The 13,747-nt window shown below is 45.1% G+C and overlaps 1 gene segment (V, D, J or C); it reads left to right on the forward strand.

The window, feature by feature from the left end:
- Positions 1–6,752: 6,752 nt before the first annotated feature.
- The window catches only part of LOC308643818 (T-cell receptor beta-1 chain C region-like), a 107,063-nt gene continuing 100,068 nt past the window's right edge, over positions 6,753–13,747 (forward strand). The window contains exon 1 of the C gene segment in view: positions 6,753–6,973.

Raw genomic sequence — 13,747 nt, forward strand, 5'->3', positions numbered from 1 at the left:
GTGCCAAAGACAATTACATGCACGTTATCAAGAGTCTCACAGCCTTCTGAGCTGCTGATTTGGAATACTCTTGTGTTCAACAAAGAGCATACCATCACCACCATTCCTAAGAGAATTTCAAAGACCCTGTTTTTGAACACCTTTCTTCCATGATTTACTGTTTGCATCAAATGATACTCATTCTTATGTCTGATTGAAGCTAAGTCTGGAGGGGGGAGGTTCAGTTTGTATCTTGCAACAGTGAACAGAAGAGAGCAAAATGGATTGTAAAGCATCTGTTTCTATGAAACCCCTTGGATCAGGTTGGAGCCCTTTGCTATGGAAGGCTGCTAACCTGCAGCTGATGGGACCATTCACAAGCTAGTTGGTGAGATTCTACACTCAAGGGGAGCTGCTTTAAGCTTAAAGTGACAAGGGACAACTCAGAGATAATGAGGAGACCATTCACTTCTCCCACTTCTGTGGAAATTCCAACAATGCTTTAGTAGCCCAGGGACTATCAGGATTAAAAACATCCAGGGAAAGTTCCTTATAGACAGGCATAAGGGTTTAAAGCTGGGTATTTTCATCAGTGCCTTCAATGGATAATTTGTAGTTATTTGCAGAAGAACAGATCTGATACCATGGATGATAGCAGCTGCATTTTGATTGGTGTGCATGTGGGGAAGCCTGTTGAACACTCCCCAAAACAATGAAGACCCTTTGAAACAGAACTTAGGATCTTGATATAAATAAAGCCTTGAACCATTGTTATTTTGATATCAAAATGAGCATGATCTTTTTTATTGGTATAAGCATGGAGGATCTTGGATGTACAAATTCTACACCTCCATCCTCAAGGAGCCTATACATGGGAAGAGATGGTGCCTTGTTCTTTCTATTTTCATTCCATCTGAAACAAAGGACACATTCATGTCATTTTTATTCAGTGCTACAAAGGTAAAAAAGGAGGCCAGACAACAGAAGGAAGAAGATTTTTCAAACATAGCAATCCCATACATGTCTGTAGAGAATAATATAGATGGATGTATAGTCGGGACAGGAAGTCAGAGCAAAACTATAGAGTTTTCCTAGTGGGTTACTTAAGTCAAAACTTCAAATGGAATAACAAAAGATAAAAAAAAAGAATTATAAACCATACATAAAATTCCTTCAAAATGTATGCAACCATTTTTTTAGGTGAGATGGGAGAGAAAAGAAAGAAACTGAGAAAATAGCACATCATTTCCTGTTGCCAGTTTTCTCTCCAGCAAAAAAATGTTGGTCTCCATTTTCCCATCTCTTGCTATATGTACCTAGATATCACCTTTAGTCAACAACAGATAGATATCAACAATAATCTAGATCTCAACCTCTATTCAGCAACAGCTAGAAAATGAAAAGGTGATTTGAACCAAAGAAAGGAGGATAAAGGAACAAAAGACAAAAAATTCTGAAGAAACGAGTAGTGAAAATTCACGTTCAGATGTTGCAGATTTGACTCTAGTGGAATGATAAAGAAGGTACACATCTTGAAGCTCAGTGCTGCCCTAGCCTCACACACACGGTAGGCTGGGTTGTGTGCACAGTTAAGAACAAAAGACCTACTGTTTCAACCCACAAGGTTACTTTTAAAAGCTGAAGGACCCACAGGAAGCCCCGCCTGGTGAAAAGCGGCTGTGAGGTCTGGCGCCCTGAACTGCCTCAGACTGGGTCCTTCCTGGCCTGCTACAGGCTCACCTTCATTCTCAGGTCTGCCATGGGTATCAGGCTCCTCTGCTGTGTGGTCACTTGGCTCCTGGGGTCAGGTGCGTTCTGAGCTAATGGGTCAGCATCATTGGGCTTTGTCTCTGGCTCTGCAATTATTTCTCAGAAAACATAACCTGGACTTCTCTTGGCCAAAACATTTTCTGAAGGTATTGATATTTATTTGTGGAAAAAAAAGTAATTACGGAGTAAAAAGCAAAGTTCATGTGAATTTTTAAGAGAATAGAGGACACTTCAAAGACATTTTTGCTCACTGTTGGCTGGTAGATTGTAGGACGCTCATTCTTCTGCCACTAAAATTCTATCCCATGCTACCTTTTCTCCTTTGAGGTCTCACAATTGCGGACGTCACCCAGAACCCAAGATACCTGGTCAGGAGGAGAGGACAAAAGGCAGCTCTGAGATGTAGCCCAGAGAAAGGTCACAACAATGTTTTCTGGTATCAGCAGCTCCCTGAAGAAGGTCTGAAATTCATGGTTCACCTCCAGAAACAAAACGTTATCGATGACTCAGGAATGCCAGGAAAACAATATTCTGCTGAATTTCCCAGAGAGGGACCCAGCACCCTGAAGATGGAGCCAGCTGACCTGGGAGACTCGGCAGTGTACATCTGTGCCAGCTCCACATCCACATCAGTGCACAGTCATGTCGCTGCCAGGCACAAACATCTTCCAGGAGTTAATTTTTGTTTCTCATTAAACAAACAGAGCAAAAAGAACTTGTGAGTGGCAGAGACAGGATTCAAACTCAGATTTGTGTGGATGGAGATGCTGTGATTTTATATACCGTCATGCTGCTGGATATTCTTTCTGGCAAAATCCTCATCTTGCTCCTTGCCCAGTGCCTGTGCAGCCTTGCATGGATGCCAGGACATAGGGTATCTGAGAGATGGGGGGAAGCAACAGTGATTAAATTGGTCTAGAATTTAGAAAAAAGTTCTGGCCGACAGCTCGTGTTCATGAGAAATGCACATTTCAAATGTATTTTATCATGATGAATATTTTTTAATTATCACTCAGCAAATATTGGGCACCCTACAAAAAAAAAAGAGTCTGCTATCATTTGCTTTAATGAAGTGATTTCTAAAAACCAAATGGCAGACAAATGCAAAGTAATCTCAATGCACATGTACCAAATGAAGCAGAGCTTCCTGGCATGGAGTGAAAAATGCAGTGTCCCTGCACTTTTGGTCTTTTTGGGGTTTTTTAATTGTTGTTTTTTGTTTTGTTTTGTTTTAGAGAGAGAGAGAAAAATTTTTTAATATTTATTTTTTAGTTTTCAGTGGACACATCTTTATTTTACTTTTATGTGGTGCTGAGGATCGAACCCAGAGCCCCGTGCATGCCAGGCAAGCACGTTGCCGTTTGAGCCACATCCCCAGCACAGGTCTTTTGATTTTCTGTAATTTCTTTGGGTGGTCCTCCCACTGGGAGCAGGGAAAAATCAGAATATCTGTCAGGAAGCCAGGGAAAGTTTGCTGCTTGGAGGGCTTGAGGGAGAGCTGGGGAGAACACCAGAAAGACTCCAGACCTTGAGCCCCACATGAGCAGGACAGATGCAAAGAATGGGAATTTCTAAAACACCAGGGGGATTATTTAAAGGACAGTCTTACAAAGATACTGTTTTCTAAAGGAGGAGGAAAAATAGCAAAGAAGAAAGATTGACCCTTTGTCGATCTGACACACTGTCTTCAGACTCAGAAGAAAGAGGAAGGAAAAGGGGGAAGTGCCAGAGTCCTGCAAAACAAAAAGAATCACAGATGAAGAAGACTTGCCAGCATTGCCACAGGAACGCAGACGACACTTAATGGGCTGTCTAGACTTTCCTAGAATGAAGGACAAGGATGCCACTAAAGTGGAACCCAATAACACACAAATGAACAAAGGAATGTGAAATCCACAGAGGGAGGAAACCCCTCACCTCTGCCACCACCCCTCCACCCCCAAACCCAAGAAAACCTGAGTTAGGAGGGAACTAAGTTGTGCTTCCAACAGAATTAGATACAGTCCAGGGGACAGGCATGACCCTGAGAAGTCACCTATTACCAGAAATTCAAAACCAAAGAACAGAACTGACATCAGCCAGAAATGAGAAAAGATGCTTGAACTCAGGAAAAAAAGTGAAACAAAAAAAATAAATTAAAATATGCAGAAGCGAGAATAAATGCAAATGAAAATTTAGTGAGGGACATTTAAAATCAGAGAATGGGAAGGGCATGTAGAAGCACAAGAAGACAGAGAGAGGGTGGTGAGAGGAGGCGCCCAGGCCACCTGGGCTTTGGGATCCAATGCCTAGCTAGCACAGCAGAGCATTGAACTTGGTGTCCCCTAACCATATTCTAAAACTGCATGGTCGCAGATGGCTGCAGTCACTCTTTCTGAGACAGTTGATGGCACAGTCACTGCGATGGCTGCAGTCACTCTTTCTGAGACAGCTGATGGCACTAAAAAAAAAAAAATCTATATTCTTCTATAAGAGGTCTTGAGTGCTCCTGCAGGAGTCCAAGCATTAAGGAAGCAAAATCCAGAGGCAATCAGAGAAGAGCTCCTCAGCAGCTCTGTGCAGTTCTGGGCGGGGCAAGCGGCTCAGCACCCTGCGCTTCCCTATCTGCAAAATGGGGACGCCCAATAGGGTTTCTCCAGGATCCGCCTCACAAGCTGCTTGGCAAATTAAGCAAGGGGGAGCCCCAGAGCTCTGCTCCATTTGCCCTTTCTCTTCCAAAAGTACCTGGAGCTAAGGGAGACCCCCTCCCACTATGTGCAACCATGTGCTCTGCTGGGTGGTCCTGTGTCTCCTCAGAGCAGGTGAGTCCTGGGTTATGGAGGCCATTCCTGCCTGGAAGGTCATCCTCCAAGGCTTTCCCTGGGACAGCAGCTTCAGGCTCCTCTTGGGCTGTGTTTCCAGTCTCTCTCTCTTTCATCCCCAGGACTCATGGATGGTGGCATCACTCAAACTCCAAAGTTCCTGTTGAGAAAGGAAGGACAGGGTGTCACCCTAGGGTGTGAACAGAATTCGGGTCATGACGCCATGTATTGGTATCGCCAGGACCCAGGGCAAGGGTTGAGACTGATCTACTACTCAACAGTGGAAAAGCATGTCCAGGAAGGAGACCTAGCTGAGGGCTATGGTGCCTCCAGGGAGCAGAAGCCTTCCTTTGCCCTCTCCATGACATCAGCTGAGAAGAAACACACTTCCCTCTATCTCTGTGCCAGTAGTTTAGCACAGTGGGGCACAGCCACCTCCTCTCTGTACAGATAAGTTCCCCAGCCCTGCTTTCCCCCACCAGGTGGCTCTTCTGTCCCCAGTCCCTGTTCTGCCCTCTTCCACCACAGCCAGGCACCCAAAGCAAAGCAGGTGCTGCCACCAGGGACCTCTGTGGGGGGGCAGGAACTTCACTCAGCCTCCAAGTTGATTCAAAAAATTATCAGGTCCTTCAGATACATGAAAAGCCTGGTAGGCAGATCGACTCTATCTATCTATCTATCTATAGAGAGAGAGAGAGCATGAGAGTGCTATAGATATGGTATAGACACTGGAGTCCCAGTGTCATCACACCATGCTTAAATCAAGGGTGTAGGTGGAGCCTAGGAAATAACATCACCACCTCTGCCCCATGACATCAGGAAGGGCTTCAGAGAGAAGGCAAATATGAGGTGAAACCTGGATGATGGATGAGTAGGATTTCATCTTCTGGACAAGTATCAATAGAGCGGGCCTGCTTAGGGAATGATGAAAGGGACAAGTGGTGACAAGATGTCAGCCCAGTGAGAGGCCACAACAATGCTTTCTGGTATCAGCAGCTCCCTGAGGAAGGTCTCAAATTCATGGTTCACCTCCAAGAAGAAAATGTCATCGATGACTCAGGAATGTCAAAGAAACAGTAATCTGCTGAATTTCCCAGAGGGGGACCCAGCACCCTGAAGATGGAGCCAGCTGACCTGGAGACTCGGCAGTGTGCATCTGTGCCAGCTCCACATCCACATCAGGGCAGACTCATGTCACTGCAGGGCACAGATATCCCCCATGAGTTAATTTTTGTATCTCATTAAATGAACAGAGCAAAAAGAACGTGTGGGTGGCAAGAAAGGATTCAAACTCAGATTTGTGTGGAGGGAGGTGCTGTGGTTTATATACCGTCATGCTGCTTGGTATTCTTTCTGGCAAAATCCTCATCTTGTTCTTTGCCCAGTGCCTGTGCAGGTTTGCATGGATGCCAGGACACAGCATACCTTAGACATGGTGGGAAGCAAGTGTTGGATGAATTGGTCAGGAATTTAGGATAAAGTTCTGGCCCACAACTACTATTCATGAGAAATGGACCACTTCAATTTTTTTTTTTCTCATGGTGAATATTCTTTTTTATTTAATTCTCTTCATGCAGCAAATATTGGGCATCTACAAATAAAAAGAGTCTGCTATCAGTGCTTGAATGAAGCAATTTCTAAAAACCAAATGGCAGATAAATGCAAATATTACCAGGTGGCCAGACTGGGTCTGGAGTGCTCCTACAGGACTCCAAGCACTCTGAAAAGTGGGAAGGAGAAACCAGAGCCAATCAGAGAACAGCTCCTCACTAGCTCTGTGCAGTTCTGGGCAGAGCAATAGGCTCTGCACTCTGCTGCCTCCCTGTCATCAAAATAGGAAGCCCTACAGGATCTGCCTCCCAAGCCACTGGGCAAATTAAGCAAGTCCTGGAGCCAAGCTTCTTTCGCCTTCTCCTCTGAAAGTGCTTGGAGCTAAGGGAGACCCTCTCCCACTATGTGCAACCATGTGCTCTGCTGGGTGGTCCTTTGTCTCCTCAGAGCAGGTGAGTCCTGGGTTATGGAGGCCATTCCTGCCTGGAAGGTCATCCTCCAAGGCTTTCCCTGGGACAGCAGCTTCAGGCTCCTCTTGGGCTGTGTTTCCAGTCTCTCTCTCTTTCATCCCCAGGACTCATGGATGGTGGCATCACTCAAACTCCAAAGTTCCTGTTGAGAAAAGAAGGACAGGGTGTCACCCTGGGGTGTGAACAAAATTTAGGTCATGACGCCATGTATTGGTATCGCCAGGACCCAGGGCTGGGGTTGAGACTGATCTACTACTCAACATTTGAAAAGGACGTCCAGGAAGGAGACCTAGCTGAGGGCTATGGTGCCTCCAGGGAGCACAAGCCTTCCTTTGCCCTCTCCATGACATCAGCTGAGAAGAAACACACTTCCCTCTATCTCTGTGCCAGTAGTTTAGCACAGTGGGGCACAGCCACCTCCTCTCTGTACAGATAAGTTCCCCAGCCCTGCTTTCCCCCACCAGGTGGCTCTTCTGTCCCCAGTCCCTGTTCTGTCCTCTTCCACCACAGCCAGGCACCCAAAGCAAAGCAGGTGCTGCCACCAGGGAACTCTGTGGGAGGGCAGGAACTTCACTCGGCCCCCAAGTGGTGAGTCCCACCCCTAGATGTTCTGGAGTCCCTGTACCATACGTGTGCTTTAATCAAGAGCGTTGGTGGCGCCTAGGAAATGGCATGGCCAGTTCTGCCCCAAGACATCAGGAAGAGCTTCAGAGAGCAGGAGATTCTGAGGTGAAACTTGAATGATGGGTCAGATTTCATGTTTTGTACAAGTATGAAAAGAGTGGCACAGGCTTCGGGAATCATCAAAGGGACAAGTGGTGACATGATGTCAGGAAGGAAGATCTACACCCCTATATCTGGCAGTGGGAGGAGATTTGGAACAATGAGTGGACTGAACTGATCGAACAAGATGGAGTTTCTGGTTCTCTCTGGGGTATCTGAGTTACATGCCCAGGAGGTGCTCCTGTACACCTAAGCATGGAAATTGTAAGAGAGCCTCTAAAAATTAGGCAAGTCAGAAAGCCAGTGTGTTAACTGTGTAAAAGCTCAAGAAGTAGGAGAGAATGTGTAGGATGCAGGAAAGGGTATCTCCTATGTGCGGAGAAGGTGCTGTCACAGTACTCTTATTAATGATGTCCCCAAACTGAAAAATACTGAACTCCATGTCAGCAAGGCAGTGGTAGATGGACTGCGTTACATTTATGTCACAGAAGGAAATATTGCAAAAAAAAATCAACTATGACTTAAAATAACATGGGAGAATATTAAAAATATAATGTTGACTAGAAGAAGCTAGACACAGATGAATACACTCTGAAGTCAGAACAGACAGGTTCTGTAGGTTGCAAGGGCCCAGCAGGGCAGGTCTCACTGAAGCCAGATTTAAAGTTAGGTAGTCAGTGTAGTTAGGTAAATCGGGTCTAATACCGAGTGAAATCTAAAATGGAGGCCATGCTGAGAATGATTCCGGGGAAACCCAGGACAACTCATGGAATGTTAATGAAGTCCCGGAAAGGCCCTAGGCCAAAGTCCACCCTATAACAGCCCCCAACAGATTTGGAGATAGCCCATCCCAAAGAAGTGATAATGAAGTCCTTCCTGCCCAGATTACTTGTTTGGCCCACCTGTGTCCCAACCCTTCCCCCTTCATCAGCAAAACTATAAAAAGGGGAGACAACTGCACTTCCACGGATTCCACCTCTTGGGTCCCCTTCTTCCTCCGGGAGAAGTCTTTTCTGCTGTCCTTTAATAAACTTCTAATTTCTACTCTGACCTTGCCTCGGCGTGCTTCTTTGGTGTTATTCTTCAATATCGGGGAAGCAAGGACTCGTCACCAGTCAACAGCGGTATCATCACTTAGGGCCTTACATCTACCTGCAGTCAGATAGTCACTGAGACTGAGTCACCTGAAGGCTGGACCAACTTCTCCACGCACCTTCTGGCACCTCTGCTGGAGGCTGGAGCAGCTGGAGGCCAAGGCAGGTAAGCCCCCTCCACTCCGCCCTTCACTGTGACCAGGTGGGTTTCTGTACAGCATGATGGCCTCTGAAGTCCTACGTTGTAGCCGGCTTCCCTGAGAGCCAGCCTTCACGTAAGGCAGTGGGATTTACGCAGCTGTTTATGGTCCAGCCTGGAAAACATGCGAGGGGTTTCCACCACGTTCTTGCCCTCTCGGGTTCAGGAGGGCTCTCTGGGATGGGAGCGCTGGGAGCTGTTTGATCTGGTTGCGTCTCTGAAGGCCAGATGCCATACTATGGTCATCTGGATCTTTGGTCATTACCTGGTAAGCTACTTACTCTCTTCTAAAAAAAATAGTATTTGGACTGGGGATGTGGCTCAAGCAGTAGCGCGATCGCCTGGCATGTGCCGGGAGCTGGGTTCGATCCTCAGCATCACATCAAAAAATAAAATAAAGGTGCTGTGTCCACTGAAAAGTAAAAAAATAAATATTAAAAAATTCTCTCTCTCTAAAAAAATAATATTTATCCAGTATTTATTTTTCTATGTTTCTATATTTAGCCCCCTTTTGTCTTTTTTTAAACTAAAACTGATTTTTAATGATACATAAACTCATAAACTTGGTATTTACCAATGGTGTCCCATGTGCTATTAGAACATGAGCTTGTATTGTATAATGTTTAAGTCAGGCTAAACTTACCTGTCTCCTCAAATAGTATCATTTCTTAATGGTAAAAATATTCAAAATCCTTCTCCCTTTCTTTTGAAATATACAGCACAATATTATTATTTATAGACACTCTGCTATGCAATAGAACACCAGAACTTCTTATGCCCATTGAACTTGAACTCAGAACCCATTGATCAACCTCTCCCCATGCTTCCCTGCACCCGGCTTTCCCAGCCTCTGGTAACCACCATTCCACTCTTAACTTCTATGAATTGAACTTTTTAATATTCCACATGAGTGAGACCCTGGAGTACTTGACTTCCTGTGCCTGGCTTATCTCATTTAACAAAATGATCTCCAGTTCCATCCCTGCTGTCACACTAACCGGATTTCATTTTTTTAGGCTGAATAATATTCCACTGTGAATATGTACCACATTGTTTATCAGTTGATGGACACTCAGATGATTTCCATTACTTGACTATTTTGAACAGTGGTGCCATGAACATGGAAGTGAGTAAGAAGGACCACCAATTCCATTCCCTTTGGATATATACCCAGGATTGGGATTGCTGGATCATATGGTAGTTCTACCTTTAATTTTTTGAAGAATTCAGGTGATGCTTTCCATAGTGAATATCCTAATTTACATTCCCATCAACAGTGTGCAAGTGTCGCCTTCCCCCCACAATCTTGCCAGCATGTTTTATCTATAGTCTGTTTGACCATAGCTCTTTTTACTAATTTGAGGAGATGTTTCCTCCTGGTTTTGATTTGCATTTTCCTGGTGATTAATTTCCTTATTCTGTAGGTGGGTGTTTTATAAGGATTGTATAATGTATTTTGAGTATCATGACTTCTACAACTAGAATGCCCAGCCGATTATTTTATTGCATTATTGTATAGTTTCCTTTAGTATGTAATTAATAAGATCTGAATTTGTCTTTTATTTAGTTTTACACTCTAATTTTGCCAGGATTGTATTTTCCCATCATTTATGGAAGACATTTGGATATTTTATTTCATTATTTTTTATTCCAGCAATATACAACCTATTTCCATTTATTTGATGGATAACCATAAAATTTCACAAACCCTGGGTCTGGTCTTACCTTTACACTTCTCTAGAGCACACATGAACTTTCGAGCAATTCACATCTTTGTTTCCTTTCTGGTTTCCAATATTTTGGGTAGTCAGAATGTGAGCTCTAACTGTAGTAACTGGAGATATTATTGTTTTGGCAATACTTAACCAATCATTTTCCTGTGTGTTTATCATTAGATAATGGTACACTTGCCATTTTCTTCGAGCAATGCATGGTACCATGTACCAGCTCAGAGAAGGAAGGCTGTACACTATGCTTTACTTCTGCTTGTGCAGCACGGTTCTTGGCTGCATGGCCTTTGCTTCTAGCAGCAGATATGTCCTGGGCAATGAGTAGAACTCTGTTAGAGGCTATGAGAGCCCAGTACCAGGGCTGTTCTTGGGATACAGACCTGTGATCCCAGAGCGCTTAAATTCTGTCTGCTTACCCAGTGGTTCTCGTGGACACTAAAGTCCCCCAGACATCAAGAAAACTCAAAACATGGATAAAAAGAAGAAGAAAACACAAAAGGAAGTGACATTGAAATATTTCTTAAAATAAGCACTAGTAATGGACTGGCTATTAACAACATGTTTGATTTGGGCAGTAGCTAATCCTTACCATATATGTCAGTGTCAAAGATGACACAAAAATTAACCAATATGAGCATGAAGGAATAAAAATTTTATGTTAGGAATCAGAACTGACACAACAGAAGGAGAACCAGATAAGGAAAGGTAAAAAACACTAGTTGGCAAACAAATTCTCACTATGTCTGGTGATGAGGATGAACAAGAGCTTGGGGAAGCTAGGTACACCGCAGCCCCTGATGGACCATGAATGAGAACAGTGCTGGAATCCATGTAAGGAGGCTGGCTCTTAGAGTCCACTGTCCTATGAGTTCTCAGGGAGGGCTTGTGGGGCTGGGGATCCCATTGGTCAGGCAGGCTGGTGGTCAGCATGGAAAGCAGGATGTGAAGTAGAGAAAGGTCAGCACACACTGGAACCACTGACACCCTTTATGCTCTTCTTTTTTACAGTGCTGGGAATCGAACCCAGGGCCTCATGTGTACCTGCCCAGCACCTCTGAACCTCTTTTTCACAGCTTCACAGCAATGATGATCTTAGAGTGATGGCAGGCATCTTATTTTCCCTGGATACATTTAGGCATTGCTTCTCCCAGAACCATACATACCACAAACGAAATTCTCAGAAATACAATCCTGCTTAGCTAGGTTGACAATGTGTCAAACACCACAATGAGTGCTTCTCAAAAACAACAGGAAGATTTTGCTCTGATCTGGGGGGGTTTCTAGCCTCTTCTTCCCAGAAAAAGCACAAAACTGGGCCCCAGACCATCCATAGTAAGTACTCCTAGGAAATCATTGCCGAGGTAGTTACATTTTGAAGAGGCTCCATTCCAAGAGGCCCAGCCAACCAGGAAAGGCAAATGCAGTCACAGGATCATGTATATGCCCTTAAGAGCATACATTAACACTGATGCAATGCAACACTTAAATTTTTTGATAAAAAATTTCACTATGTCACAATATGACAGTACGCTGTTACGGAAATGAAAGTGTGGTGCTTTGGGGAAAAAACCTTTCAGCTCCACTTTTGTTGTTGTTTTTGTTGGTTTGTTTCTTTCCTTCTAATTTTTTTATAATTGCTAGACTTTTTCAAAACTGGTCCATTAAAACACCTAGCTCAGCAAGTTCAGCCATGAGTTGCCCTGGTGCCATTACTTTGAATATAAGACATAGAAGCTAAATATTGAGGCAAATGCACTTACTGCCCAAATGTATGTCCCTTGGGCTCCTAAGAAACTCTATTAAATCATTACAGAGTTGTAGGTCTCAGAGCAGCTTCTATACATTTGCTAAGGCTGCATCTTGTATCACTGTCAAGGTCCACCACCAGGGGGCAGATGAGAGCACCCCAGGTCCCTGTGTTCAGGCGCCCATCCTCCAGGGCTGGAAAAGGAAGAAGGGGGCACATGGTCAGACCTCCCCAGAGAAGGTGGTGTGAGGCCAACGCTGGAGATGCTGCTGCTCCTGCTGCTTCTGGGGCCCAGTATGAGCCTTCTCCTGCCTGGGAGAGTGGATGTGTGTGTGCGTGTGCTGGTGTGAGTGAAGTGTGCCAGACATTGTGGAGTGTGTGTGCTTCTAAAAGTGAGAGGGCGCGTCCAGGCTGGCTGAAGTGTACAGGGTGAGGCACCAGTTAGGGGAGGCGGGGGAGTAGGACCCAGCAAGTCTTGAGGATGCTTGGGGACAGACAGGGATTCTCCAGGGCTGGGGGAAAGGTGATGCAGAGGCTGAGTGTCCTGGGTCCTGTCTGACTCTGGTCCTGCTGGCCTCTCTGTCCCTGTGTCTCTGCAGGCTCTGGGCTTGGTGCTCATGTCTCTCAACATCCAAGCAGGGCCATCTGTGAGAGTGGGACCTCTGTGAAGATCGAGTGTCGCTTTGTGGACTTCCAGGCCATGACTGTGTTTTGGTACTGTCAGTTCCCCAAACAAAGCTTCCAGCTGATGGCAACCTCTAATGTGGGCTCTGAGGGCACCTATGAACAAGGTTTTGACAAGAAGAACTTTCCCATCAGTCACCCAAACTTCACCTTTGCATCTCTGATGTTGACCAGCGCACATTCTACAAACAGCAACTTCTACATCTGTGCAGGCAGTGACACAGTGCTGGGTGGAAGTCAGAGACCGCAAGAAGGGTTGCAGCAGCCTGGCCCTCCCCCACAGACCCCAGGAGCCCTGTGGTAGGAGCCTGGGGGAGGGAAACCACAGCTTCTCTGAGACTACTGGGAGTGTGTGTGTGTGTGTGTGTGTGTGTAGACAGAGAATCTGTGTGGATGGTTGTGGGGGAGATTTTGTCTAGCCCTAGAAAAATGGGAATAAAATTTGGCCAATAAAGTCACCAACTCATACAGAAAACTCTCCTATATTTGAAGAGCTGGATCGTTGCCTAACTCTAACATACGTTCTTGATAAATGTACCTGTGATCCCACAGCTAGAGCTGTAGACATTCTACACATTGCAGTACATTTCCACGATGTTTCCTTTGGTAGCTGGCTCTCTAGGTGTACCCATCAAGTGCTCTACACCTGCCCGGCACCTCTGATCCTCTCTTTCACAGCTTCACACCAGTGATGATTTTACAGTGATGGCAGGCATTTCATTTTCCCTGGGTACTATTAGGCATTTCTTCTCCATGTGATCAACTCTAAGCCAACCCAGAGCCATACATATCACAAAGGAAATTCTCAGAAATATTTTCCTGTGTAGGCTAGGTTGACAATGTATCAAACACCACAGTGAGTGCTTCTCAAGAAGAACAGGAAGATTTTTCTCTGATCTGGGGGGGTTTCTAGCCTCTTCTTCCCAGACAAAGCCCAAAGGTGGGCCCCAGCCCATCCATGGCAAGTACTGCTTAGGACTCAATGCAGAAGTAGGTGGC

The sequence above is a fragment of the Spermophilus citellus genome (genome assembly GCF_964194105.1).
Source record: "Spermophilus citellus genome assembly, chromosome: 3".
In the NCBI taxonomy this organism is placed as follows: Eukaryota; Metazoa; Chordata; class Mammalia; order Rodentia; family Sciuridae; genus Spermophilus; species Spermophilus citellus.